The sequence below is a fragment of the Staurois parvus genome, unplaced genomic scaffold (assembly GCF_062004578.1).
Source record: "Staurois parvus isolate SC_StPar_1 unplaced genomic scaffold, SC_StPar_1.0 ptg000670l, whole genome shotgun sequence".
In the NCBI taxonomy this organism is placed as follows: Eukaryota; Metazoa; Chordata; class Amphibia; order Anura; family Ranidae; genus Staurois; species Staurois parvus.
In genome coordinates, this window is record NW_028318466.1 from 4024234 (window position 1) to 4038143 (window position 13910).

Genomic DNA, 13910 nt, shown 5'->3' on the forward strand with positions numbered 1-13910 from the left:
AAGCAATCAATATACACTTACTGGGATTTTTTTTACCAAAAACATGTAGCAGAATACATTTTGGCTTAAATTTATGACTAACTTTGAGTTTACGATATATTTTTTATAGCTGAAAGTAGAAAATATTGGTTTTTATCAAAATTTTTGTGTTTATTTTGTTTATAGCGCGAAAAATAAAAAGCGCACAGGTAATAAAATACCACCAAAAGAAAGCTCTATTTGTGTGAAAAAAAGGACGTAAATTTTATTTGGGTACAGCATTGCATGACCGCGCAATTATCATTTGAATTAGTGCAGTGCCAAACAGCAAAAAAAAGGCCTGGTCATTAAGGGGGGGTAAATCCTCAGGAGTGCAAGTGGTTAAACATTGTCTATAGATATTACAAATGTATGCAGTTTGTCGCCATTGCACAGGGCATGCGCAATTTTAAAGCATGTCATGTTTGGTATCTATTTAGTCAGCATAGCATCATCTTTTATATCTTACCAAATAATTGGCCAATATATTGTGTTTTTGTGCATTGAAATAAAAAAAGTGTATATTTAAAAAAAATATTGCGTTTGAAAAATCGCTGTGTGAGTAATATGTGAGATAAAAAAATGCAGCACCCACCATTTTATTCACTAGGGTGTCTGCTCTAAAAATATATATAATATTTGGGGTTCAAATTAATTTCCTATCAAATATACTGATTTTTTGAACAAAAAGTGTCAGAAAAGGCTTGGTCTTCAGGTGGTTAGAAGAGTGAGTGATGTGTGGTATAAACTTCTAATGTTGGGCATAAAATGCCCCCACCCCCCAAAATTACCCCTTTTTGGAAAGTAGACACCCCAAACTGTTTGCCACAAGTTTTGGAAAATGACAACTGTGGCAAACTGTTTGCCACAAGTTTTGGAAAATGACAACAAAAAATTTTTTTTACACAAAATTGTCATTTAAATAATTTATTGCTCACACATGCCATAGGTATATGTAGAATTACTCCCCAAAATACATTCTGCTACTTCTCCCGAGTATGGGGGTACCACATGTGAGAGACGTTTTGGCAGTCTAGCCAAGCACAGGACCCCAAAATCCAATAAGCACCTTCAGGCTCTTAAAGGGCTTTATTTCCTCATTACACTTCCTGACTACCTATCACAGTTTCAGAGGCCCTGGAATGCCAGCATAGCACCAAACCCCCCCAAATGACCCATTTTTGGAAAGTAGACACCCCATGGAATTTGATAAGAAACATGTTGAGTATTTTGCAGATCTCGTTTGTTGCCACAAGTTTTTGGAAAATGAAGAAAATACAAAAACATATTTATTCTTTCCTTTTTTATATTTCAAAACCTTGTGAGAAAAAATGAGATCTGCAAAATACTTACCATGTCTCTTTTTAAATTCTTTGGAGTGTCTACTTTCCAAAAAGGGGTAATTTGTCTGGGTTTGGTGCTATCCTGGCATTTCAGGGCCTCCAAAACTGTGATAGGTAGTGAGGAAGTGAAATGAAGAAGTTACGCACCTTCAGGCTTTCAAAGTGGTCATTGGATTTCAGGCTCCTGTATGTGGCTAGGCTCCCAAAAAGTCTCACACATGTGGTACAAATGCATTATGACTCTCATATGCAGTAGAGTGTCAGTACTAGTGCCGCGCTACCTTTTGGTGAAATGGCAAGCACCATCGGCCTAGTACATCCTGGTATTATACATACCAGCACTGCAGTATCACTTGGTGACGTGGCGAGTCCCATAAGTGCAGTACAAGCTGGTGCGGTGGCGAGCACAAGTAGTGTCCCGCAGCCACCAAGAATTCACACACAGGCCCGTAGAGCCCCTAGTATCCTTCCGGATGTGTTTGCAAATCCCGATTGCCAGCCCACAAATTCTGCAGCACCCGTACTTCCCCCATTCACTGCCCAACCTTCGGCATATATATTTTATATTTATTGGCACATTTCATGTGTGCCCACCATTAGAAGTGGGTGGATGCAGGGAGGTTTTCTAATGGTGGGCATACCACCACACATTGTTCCTTGCAGAGATATTTCAATTATAAAGTTGTTTTATTGAGTTAATGTTTTATTGTTAACCATTGTTGATTTATTTGCAGGAATGTCAAACTGCAGCACTGACCTGTTTATTCTGACAGCAACAGGGTCTTGCTTTCAGAATAGACATAAGTAGGTGTGTGCAGTGCTGTCGGATGAGATTTTTCATCCGCAGTTAAAAAAAAGAGAATATATGCCAAAGCATGGGGGCCTGGGGTGGCCAGTGGGTGGATGGCCCCCATGCTTCGGCATATATATTTTATATTTGTTGGCACATTTCATGTGTGCCCACCATTAGAAGTAGGTGGATTGAGGGAGGTTTCTAATGGTGGGCATACCACCACACAATTTTCCTTATAAAGTTGTTTTATTGAGTTTATGTTTTATTGTTAACCATTGTTGATTTATTTGCAGGAATGTCAAACTGCAGCACTGACCTGTTTATTCTGACAGCAACAGGGTCTTGCTTTCAGAATAGACATAAGTAGGTGTGTGCAGTACTGTCTGATGAGGTTTTTCATCCGCAGTTGAAAAAAAGAGACTATATGCCAAAGCATGGGGGCCTGGGATGGCCAGTGGGTGGATGGCCCCTATGCTTCGGCATATATATTTTATGTTTGTTGGCACATTTCATGTGTGCCCACCATTAGAAGTGGGTGGATGCAGGGAGGTATTCTAATGGTGGGCATACCACACACTTTTTCTGGCAGAGATTTCTTCTCTTTTTTTCATTCAGCCCACAGGCTGCAGAAAGAAAAAAAGAACAGAGCATATACACCCAACAAGGACAAGCGACGTACTGGTACATCACTGGATTTTGAATGGTTATACCAGGGTGATGCCTGCAGCTGCAGGCATTATCTTGGTATCATTTTTTTCAGCCGGCAATGGGCTTTCATGTAAAAGCATTCCTAGTGGTTAATTAACTGCAGGATTGCTTTTACAAGCAGCGGGAGAAAAGGCCCCCCCCCTCCCTGCGATAGCATTAAAAGTGATAAAAAAAAAAAAATTAAAGGGACAGTGTAAAAATAATTAAATAAATCAGAAAAAAAAGAAAAAAAAAAAGTACCCTCACCCATCCGCGCACGCGCACACCTGCGGTCGTGAGCGTTGACCCTGTGCCAGTATGGAAACAGCGATTGCACCATGCATGTGAGGTATTGCCATGAACGTCAGATCGAGGGCAGTAATTATAGCTCTAGACCTTCTCTGTAAATCTAAAATGGTAGCTTGTAAAGGCTTTTAAAGCTTTGCCTATAGATATTAAAAATGTATGCAGTTTGTCGCCATTGCATAGGGCATGCGCAATTTTAAAGCATGTCATGTTTAATATCTATTTACTCAGCATAGCATCATCTTTTATATCTTACCAAATAATTGGCCAATATATTGTGTTTTTGTGCATTGAAATAAAAAAAGTGTATATTTAAAAAAAAAAATTGCGTTTGAAAAATCGCTGTGTGAGTAATATGTGAGATAAAAAATTGCAGCACCCACCATTTTATTCACTAGGGTGTCTGCTCTAAAAAAATATATAATATTTGGGGTTCAAATTAATTTCCTATCAAATACACTGATTTTTTGAACAAAAAGTGTCAGAAAAGGCTTGGTCTTCAGGTGGTTAGAAGAGTGAGTGATGTGTGGTATAAACTTCTAATGCTGGGCATAAAATGCCCCCACCCTCAAAATGACCCCTTTTTGGAAAGTAGACACGCCAAACTGTTTGCCGAGAGGCATGTTGAATCAATAGAAGAATTTATATTTTTACCACAAGTTTTTGGAAAATGACAACAAAAATTTTTTTTTACACAAAATTGTCATTTAAATAATTTATTGCTCACACATGCCATAGTTATATGTAGAATTACTCCCCAAATTACATTCTGCTACTTCTCCCGAGTATGGGGGTACCACATGTGAGAGACGTTTTGGCAGTCTAGCCAAGCACAGGACCCCAAAATCCAATAAGCACCTTCAGGCTCTTAAAGGGCTTTATTTCCTCATTTCACTTCCTGACTACCTATCACAGTTTCAGAGGCCCTGGAATGCCAGCATAGCACCAAACTCCCCCAAATGACCCATTTTTGGAAAGTAGACACCCCATGGAATTTGATAAGAAACATGTTGAGTATTTTGCAGATCTCGTTTGTTGCCACAAGTTTTTGAAAAATGAAGAAAATACAAAAACATATTTATTCTTTCCTTTTTTTATATTTCAAAACCTTGTGAGAAAAAATGAGATCTGCAAAATACTTATCATGCCTCTTTTTAAATTCTTTGGAGTGTCTACTTTCCAAAAAGGGGTAATTTGTCTGGGTTTGGTGCTATCCTGGCATTTCAGGGCCTCCAAAACTGTGATAGGTAGTGAGGAAGTGAAATGAAGAAGTTACGCACCTTCAGGCTTTCAAAGTGGTCATTGGATTTCAGGCTCCTGTATGTGGCTAGGCTTCCAAAAAGTCTCACACATGTGGTATCCCCATACTCAGTAGAAGTAGCAGAATGTATTTTGGGGTGTAATTCCACATATACGCATGGCTTTTGTGAGCAACATGTCCTTTAAGTGACAACTTTGTGTAAAAAAAACCTCCAAAAAACTGTTTTGTCATTTTCCAAAAAGTTGTGGAAAAAAATAAATCTTCCACGGTCTCAATATGCCTCTTAACAGATAGCTTAGGGTGTCTACTTTCCGAAAAGGGGTCATTTGGGCGTGTTTGTACAATCCTGGTATTTTAGCACCTCATGATAGGCAGTCAGAAAGTAAAAGCTGTGTAAATTTCAAATTATCTATTCCATAGTTTGTAGACGCTATAACTTTCACACAAAGCAATCAATATACACTTATTGGGATTTTGTTTACCAAATACATGTAGCAGAATACATTTTGGCTTAAATTTATGACTAAGTTTGATTTTACTATATATTTTTATAGCCAAAAGTAAAAAATACTGTTTTTTTCAAACTTTTTGTGGTTTTTTTTAAAGCGCAAAAAATAAAAAGCGCACAGGTGATCAAATACCACCAAAAGAAAGCTCTATTTGTGTGAAAAAAGGACATAAATTTCATTTATGTACAGCATTGCATGACGGCGCAATTGTCAGTTGAAGTAGTGCAGCGCCAAACAGCAAAAAAAAGCCTGGTCAGGAAGGGGGGTAAATCCTAAGGAGGGCAAGTGGTTAAATTGCGCTAAAAATTGGCCAGGTAAGAACAAAAGGAGAGGAAGAAGGAAGGAAGGAAAGAAGGAAGGAAGGAGGGAGGGAAGAAGGAAGGAAGGAAGGAAGAGGATGAAGGAAGGAGGGAGGGAGGGAGGGAGGAAGGAAGGAAGGAAGGAAGGAAGGAAGGAAAGAAAGAAAGAAAGAAAGAAAGAAAGAAAGAAAGAAAGAAAGAAAGAAAGAAAGAAAGAAAAAGAAAGGAATGGAGGAAGGGAGGCAAATGAGGAAGGTTAGGAAGGAAGGAAAGAAGGGAAGGAAGAAATGAGGGGAGGGAAAAAAGAAGGAAAGGAGGGGATTGCCCCTATCTTCGGCATATATTGTTTTCACTTTTTCTGGCAGAGAAAAAAAGTTGTCATTTTATTGAGTTACTGTTCTTTTGTGACTGTGTTCTGTTGTTAACCATTGTTGTTTGCTTTGCAGGAACAAAAAAAAAAATTTATGGGCATTTTATGGGCGGGCCATGCTGGAACTTGTAGTGCAGCGACTGCCTATCTCACATTGTACGGGCCATGCTGGTACTTGTAGTGCAGCGACTACATTTCACACATTGTACAGGCGGTCCATGCTGGGACTTGTAGTGCAGCAACTGCTTATCACACATTGTATAGGCTATTCATGCTGGGACTTGTAGTGCAGCGACTGCCTATCACATTTTCCAGACGGGCATGCTGAGACTTGTAGTGCAGCTTCTGCCTATCACACATTGTACGGGTGGGCCATGCTGGGACTTGTAGTGCAGCGACTGCCTATCACACATTGTACAGGCGGTCCATGCTGAGACTTATAGTGCAGCGACTGCCTATCACACATTGTACAGGTGGGCCATGCTGGGACTTATAGTGCAGCGACTGCCTATCACACATTTTATGGGAGGGACATGCTGGGACATGTAGTGCAGCGACTGTCTATCACACATTTTCCGGGCGGGCCATACTGGGACTTTTAGTGCAGCGACTGCCTATCATACATTGTTTTGGCCATGCTGGGACTTGTAGTGCAGCGAATGCCTATCACACATTGGGAGGGCCATGCTGGGACTTGTAGTGCAGCTACTGACCATCACACATTGTACAGGCGGACCATGCTGTGACTTGTAGTGCAGCGACTGCCTATCACACATTGTAGGGGCGGGTCATGCTGGGACTTGTATTGCAGCGAATTCCTATCACACGTTTTAATGGCGGCCATGCTGGGACTTGTAGTGCAGCGACTGCCTATCACATATTATACGGGTGGGCCATGCTGGGTCTTGTAGTGCAGCGACTGCCTATCACACATTTTATGGGCGGGCCATGCTGGGACTTGTAGTGTAGTGACTGCCTATCACACATTGTACAGGCGAGCCATGCTGGGACTTGTAGTGCAGCGACTGCCTATCACATATTATACGGGTGGGCCATGCTGGTACTTGTAGTGCAGCGACTGCATTTCACACATTGTACAGGCGGTCCATGCTGGGACTTGTAGTGCAGCAACTGCCTATCACATTTTCCAGACGGGCATGCTGAGACTTCTAGTGCAGCTTCTGCCTATCACACATTGTACAGGTGGGCCACGCTGGGACTTGTAGTGCAGCGACTGCCTATCACACATTGTGCAGGCGGTCCATGCTGAGACTTATAGTGCAGCGAATGCCTATCACACATTTTATGGGAGGGACATGCTGGGACATGTAGTGCAGCGACTGTCTATCACACATTTTCCGGGCGGGCCATACTGGGACTTTTAGTGCAGCGACTGCCTATCACACATTGGGAGGGCCATGCTGGGACTTGTAGTGCAGCTACTGACCATAACACATTGTACAGGCGGGCCATGCTGCGAATTGTAGTGCAGCGACTGCCTATCACACGTTTTAATGGCGGCCATGCTGGGACTTGTAGTGCAGCGACTGTCTATCACACGTATGGGTGGTCCATGCTGGGACTTGTAGTGCAGCGACTGCCTATCACACATTTTGCGAGCGGTCTGTGCTGGGACTTGTAGTGCAGCTACTATCACACATTGTATGTGCGGGCCATGCTGGGACTTGTAGTGCAGCGACTGCCTACCACACATTTTACAGGCGGGCCATGCTGGGATTTGTAGTGCAGCGACTGCCTATCACACGTTGTACGGGCGGGCCATGCTGGGACTTGTAGTGCAGCGACTGCCTATCACACATTGCACAGGCGAGCCATGCTGGGACTTGTAGTGCAGCGACTGCCTATCACACATTTTATGGGCGGGCCATGCTGGGACTTGTAGTGCAGCGACTGCCTATCACACATTTTGCGAGCGGTCTGTGCTGGGACTTGTAGTGCAGCTACTATCACACATTGTATGTGCGGGCCATGCTGGGAATTGTAGTGCAACGACTGCCTATCACACATTATACGGGCGGGCCATGCTGGGACTTGTAGTGAAGCGACTGCCTATCACACATTTTCTGAGCGGGCTGTGCTGGGACTTGTAGTGCGGCGACTGCCTATCACATATTTTATGGGCGGGCCATGCTGAGACTTGTAGTGCAGAGACTGCCTATCACATATTTTATGGGCGGGCCATCCTGGGACTTGTAGTGCAGCGACTGTCTATCACACGTAATAGGGGGCCATGCTGGGACTTGTAGTGCAGCTACTATCACATATTTTACAGGCGGGTCATGCTGGGACTTGTAGTGCAGCGACTGCCTATCACACATTTTATAGGCGGGCCATGCTGGGACTTGTAGTGCAGTGACTGGCAATCACACATTGTATGGGCGGGCCATGCTGGTACTTGTAGTGCAGCGACTGTCTAGCACACATTGTACAGACGAGCCAAGCTGGGACTTGTAGTGCAGCGACTGCCTATCACACATTGTATGGGCGGGCCATGCTGGGACTTGCAGTGCAGCGACTGCCTATCACAAAAATTTACGGGCGGGCCATGCTGGGACTTGTAGTGCAGCGACTGCCTATCACACGTTGTACGGGCGGTCCATGCTGGGACTTGTAGTGCAGCGAATGCCTATCACACATTGTACAGGCGGTCCATGCTGGGACTTCTAGTGCAGCGACTGCCTATCACACATTGTGGGGGCGGGCCATGCTGGGACTTGTAGTGCAGCGACTGCCTATCACACCATGTGGGGGCATGCCATGCTGAGACTTGTAGTGCAGCAACTGCCTATCACACGTATGGGTGGTCCATGCTGGGACTTGTAGTGCAGCGACTGCCTGTCACACATTTTCCAAGCAGGCCATGCTGGGACTTGTAGTGCAGCGACTGTCTATCACACGTATGAGGGGGCCATGCTGGGACTTGTAGTGCAGCGACTGCCTATCACACCTATGGGTGGTCCATGCTGCGACTTGTAGTGCAGCGACTGCCTATCACATATTTTCCAAGCAAGCCATGCTGGGACTTGTAGTGCAGCGACTGTCTATCACACATATGAGGGGGCCATGCTGGAACTTGTAGTGCAGAAACTGCCTTTCACACATTGGGAGGGCCATGCTGGGACTTGTAGTGCAGCGACTGCCTATCACACATTTTCTGAGCGGGCTGTGCTGGGACTTGTAGTGCAGCTACTATCACACATTTTACGGGCGGGCCATGCTGGGACTTGTAGTGCAACGACTGCCTATCGCACGGTGTGGAGGCGGTCCATGCTGGGACTTGTAGTGCAACGACTGCCTATCGCACGTTGTGGAGGCGGTCCATGCTGGGACGTTTAGTGCAGCGACTGCCTATCACACATTCTACGGGCGGGCCATGCTGGGACTTGTAGTGCAGCAACTGCCTATCACATGTTGTGGGGGAGGGCCATGATGGGACTTGTAGTGCAGCAACTGCCTATCACACATTGTACGGGTGGGCCATGCTGGGACTTATAGTGCAGCGACTGCTTACCACACATTTTACGGGCGGGCCATGCTGGGACTTGTAGTGCAGCGAATGCCTGTCACATATTTTATGGGCGGGCCATGTAGGGACTTGTAGTACAGCGACTGCCTATCACATATTTTATGGGCGGGCCATGCTGGGACTTGTAGTGCAGCGATTGCCTATCACATATTTTATGGGCGGGCCATGCTGGGACTTGTAGTGCAGCGACTGCCTATCACACGTATGGTTGGTCCATGCTGGGACATGTAGTGCAGCAACTGCCTATCACACATTTTCCGAGCGGGCCATGCTGGGACTTGTAGTGCAGCTACTATCACATATTGTACAGGCGGGTCATGCTGGGACTTGTAGTGCAGCAACTGCCTATCACACATTTTATAGGCGGGCAATGCTGGGACTTGTAGTGCATTGACTGGCAATCACACATTATACGGGCGGGCTGTGCTGGGACTTGTAGTGCAGTGACTGCCTATCACACATTGTACAGGCGAGCCATGCTGGGACTTTTAGTGCAGCGACTGCTTATCACACATTGTACGGACGGACCATGCTGGTACTTGTAGTGCAGCGACTGCCTATCACACATTTTGCGGACGGGCCATGCTGGGGTTTGTAGTGCTGCGACTGCCTATCACATATTTTATGGGCGGGCCATGGTGGGACTTGTAGTGCAGCGACTGCCTATCACACATTTTATGGGCGACCCATGCCGGGAGTTGTAGTGCAGCGACTGCCTATCACATATTTTATGGGCGGGCCATGCTGTGACTTGTAGTGCAGCGACTGCCTATCACACATTATATGGGCGATTCATGCTGGGACTTGTAGTGCAGCGACTGCCTATCACACGTTGTACGGGCGGGCCATGCTGGGACTTGTAGTGCAGCGACTGCCTATCACACATTTTATGGGCGGGCCATGCTGGGACTTGTAGTGCAGCGACTGCCTATCACATATTTTATGGGCGGGCCATGCTGGGACTTGTAGTGCAGCGACTGCCTATCACATATTTTATGGGCGGGCCATGCTGGGACTTGTAGTGCAGCGATTGCCTATCACATATTTTATGGGCGGGCCATGCTGGGACTTTTAGTGCAGCGACTGCCTATCACACATTGTACAGGCGGGCCATGCTATGACTTGTAGTGCAGCAACTGCCTATCACACATATGGGTGGTCCATGCTGGGACATGTAGTGCAGCGACTGTCTATCACACATTTTCCGAGCGGGCCATGCTGGTACTAGTAGTGCAGCAACTGCCTATCAAACATTTTATAGGTGGGCCATGCTGGGACTTGTAGTGCAGTGACTGGCAATCACACATTGTACGGGCGGGCTATGCTGGGACTTATAGTGCAGCGACTGCCTAGCACACATTGTACAGGCGAGCCATGCTGGGACTTGTAGTGCAGCAACTGCCTATCACACGTTGTACGGGCGGGCCATGCTGGGGTTTGTAGTGCAGCGACTGCCTATCACATATTTTATGGGCGGGCCATGCTGGAACTTGTAGTGCAGCGACTGCCTATCACACATTGTGGAAGCGGGCCATGCTGGGACCTGTAGTGCAGTGACTGCCTATCACACATTTTACGGGCAGGCCATGCTGGGACTTGTAGTGCAGCGACTGCCTATCACACCATGTGGGGGCATGCCATGCTGAGACTTGTAGTGCAGCAACTGCCTATCACACGTATGGGTGGTCCATGCTGGGACTTGTAGTGCAGCGACTGCCTATCACACGTATGGGTGGTCCATGCTGGGACTTGTAGTGCAGCGACTGCCTATCACACGTATGGGTGGTCCATGCTGGGACTTGTAGTGCAGTGACTGCCTATCACACATTTTCCAAGCGGGCCATGCTGGGACTTGTAGTGCAGCGACTGTCTATCACACGTATGAGGGGGCCATGCTGGGACTTGTAGTGCAGCAACTGCCTATCACATATTTTATGGGCGGGCCATGCTGGGACTTGTAGTGCAGCGACTGCCTATCACATATTATATGGGCGATGCATGCTGGGACTTGTAGTGCAGCGACTGCTTATCACACATTTTATGGGCGGCCCATGCTGGGAGTTGTAGTGCAGCGACTGCCTATCACACATTGTACAAGCGAGCCATGCTGGGACTTGTAGTGCAGCAACTGCCTATCACACATTGTGGGGCGGGCCATGCTGGGACTTGTAGTGCAGTGACTGCCTATCACACATTTTACGGGCGGGCCATGCTGGGACTTGTAGTGCAGCGACTGCCTATCACACCATGTGGGGGCATGCCATGCTGAGACTTGTAGTGCAGCAACTGACTATGGGCGGGCCATGCTGGGACTTTTAGTGCAGCGACTGCCTATCACACATTGTACAGGCGGGCCATGCTATGACTTGTAGTGCAGCAACTGCCTATCACACATATGGGTGGTCCATGCTGGGACATGTAGTGCAGCGACTGTCTATCACACATTTTACGAGCGGGCCATGCTGGTACTAGTAGTGCAGCAACTGCCTATCAAACATTTTATAGGTGGGCCATGCTGGGACTTGTAGTGCAGTGACTGGCAATCACACATTGTACAGGCGAGCCATGCTGGGACTTGTAGTGCAGCAACTGCCTATCACACATTTTACGGGCGGGCCATGCTGGGACTTGTAGTGCAGCGACTGCCTATCACACGTTGTACGGGCGGGCCATGCTGGGGTTTGTAGTGCAGCGACTGCCTATCACATATTTTATGGGCGGGCCATGCTGGAACTTGTAGTGCAGCGACTGCCTATCACACATTGTGGAAGCGGGCCATGCTGGGACCTGTAGTGCAGTGACTGCCTATCACACATTTTACGGGCAGGCCATGCTGGGACTTGTAGTGCAGCGACTGCCTATCACACCATGTGGGGGCATGCCATGCTGAGACTTGTAGTGCAGCAACTGCCTATCACACGTATGGGTGGCCCATGCTGGGACTTGTAGTGCAGCGACTGCCTATCACACGTATGGGTGGTCCATGCTGGGACTTGTAGTGCAGCGACTGCCTATCACACGTATGGGTGGTCCATGCTGGGACTTGTAGTGCAGTGACTGCCTATCACACATTTTCCAAGCGGGCCATGCTGGGACTTGTAGTGCAGCGACTGCCTATTACACATTTTATAGGCGGGACATGCTGGGACTTGTAGTGCAGTGACTGGCAATCACACATTGTACGGGTGGGCCATGCTGGGACTTGTAGTGCAGCGACTGCCTATCACACATTGTACGAGCGGTCCATGCTGGGAGTTGTAGTGCAGAGACTGCCTTTTACACATTGTACGGGCTGGCCATGCTGGGTCTTGTAGTGCAGCGACTGCCTATCACACGTTGTACGGGCGGGCCATGCTGGGACTTGTAGTGCAGCGACTGCCTATTCCATTTTTTATGGGCGGGCCATGCTGGGACTTTTAGTGCAACGACTGCCTACCACACATTTTACGGGCGGACCATGCTGGGACTTGTAGTGCAGTGACTGCCTATCACATATTTTACGGGCAGGCCATGCTGGGACTTGCAGTGCAGCGACTGCCTATCACATATTTTATGGGCGGGCCATGCATGGACTTGTAGTGCAGCGACTGCCTAGCACACATTATATGGGCGATCCATGCTGCGACTTGTAGTGCAGCGACGGCCTTTCACACATTGTGGGGGCGGGCCATGCTGGGACTTGTAGTGCAGTGACTGCCTATCACACATTTTACGGGCAGGCCATGCTGGGACTTGTAGTGCAGCGACTGCCTATCACACTATGTGGGGGCATGCCATGCTGAGACTTGTAGTGCAGCAACTGCCTATCACATGTATGGGTGGTCCACGCTGGGACTTGTAGTGCAGCGACTGCCTATCACACATTTTCCAAGCAGGCCATGCTGGGACTTGTAGTGCAGCGGCTGTCTATCACACGTATGAGGGGGCCATGCTGGGACTTGTAGTGCAGCAACTGCCTATCACATATTTTATGGGCGGGCCATGCTGGGACTTGTAGTGCAGCGACTGCCTATCACATATTATATGGGCGATGCATGCTGGGACTTGTAGTGCAGCGACTGCTTATCACACATTTTATGGGCAGCCCATGCTGGGAGTTGTAGTGCAGCGACTGCCTATCACACATTGTACAAGCGAGCCATGCTGGGACTTGTAGTGCAGCAACTGCCTATCACACATTGTATGGGCGGGCCATGCTGGGACTTGTAGTGCAGTGACTGCCTATCACACATTTTACGGGCGGGCCATGCTGGGACTTGTAGTGCAGCGACTGCCTATCACACCATGTGGGGGCATGCCATGCTGAGACTTGTAGTGCAGCAACTGCCTATGGGGGGGCCATGCTGGGACTTGTAGTGCAGCTACTATCACATATTGTACTGGCAGGCCATGCTGGGACTTGTAGTGCAGCGACTGCCTATCACACATTTTCCAAGCGGGCCATGCTGGGACTTGTAGTGCAGCTACTATCACAGATTGTATAGGCGGGTCATGCTGGGACTTGTAGTGCAGTGACTAACAATCACACATTGTACGGGCGGACCATGCTGGGACTTGTAGTGCAGCGACTGCCTATCACACATTGTATGGGCGGGCCATGCTGGGACTTGTAGTGCAGCGACTGCCTATCACACATCTTACGGGCGGGCCATGCTGGGACTTTTAGTGCAGCGACTCCCTATCACACATTGTGGGGGCGGGCCATGCTGGGACTTGTAGTGCAGCGACTGCCTATCACACCATGTGGGGGCATGCCATTCTGAGACTTGTAGTGCAG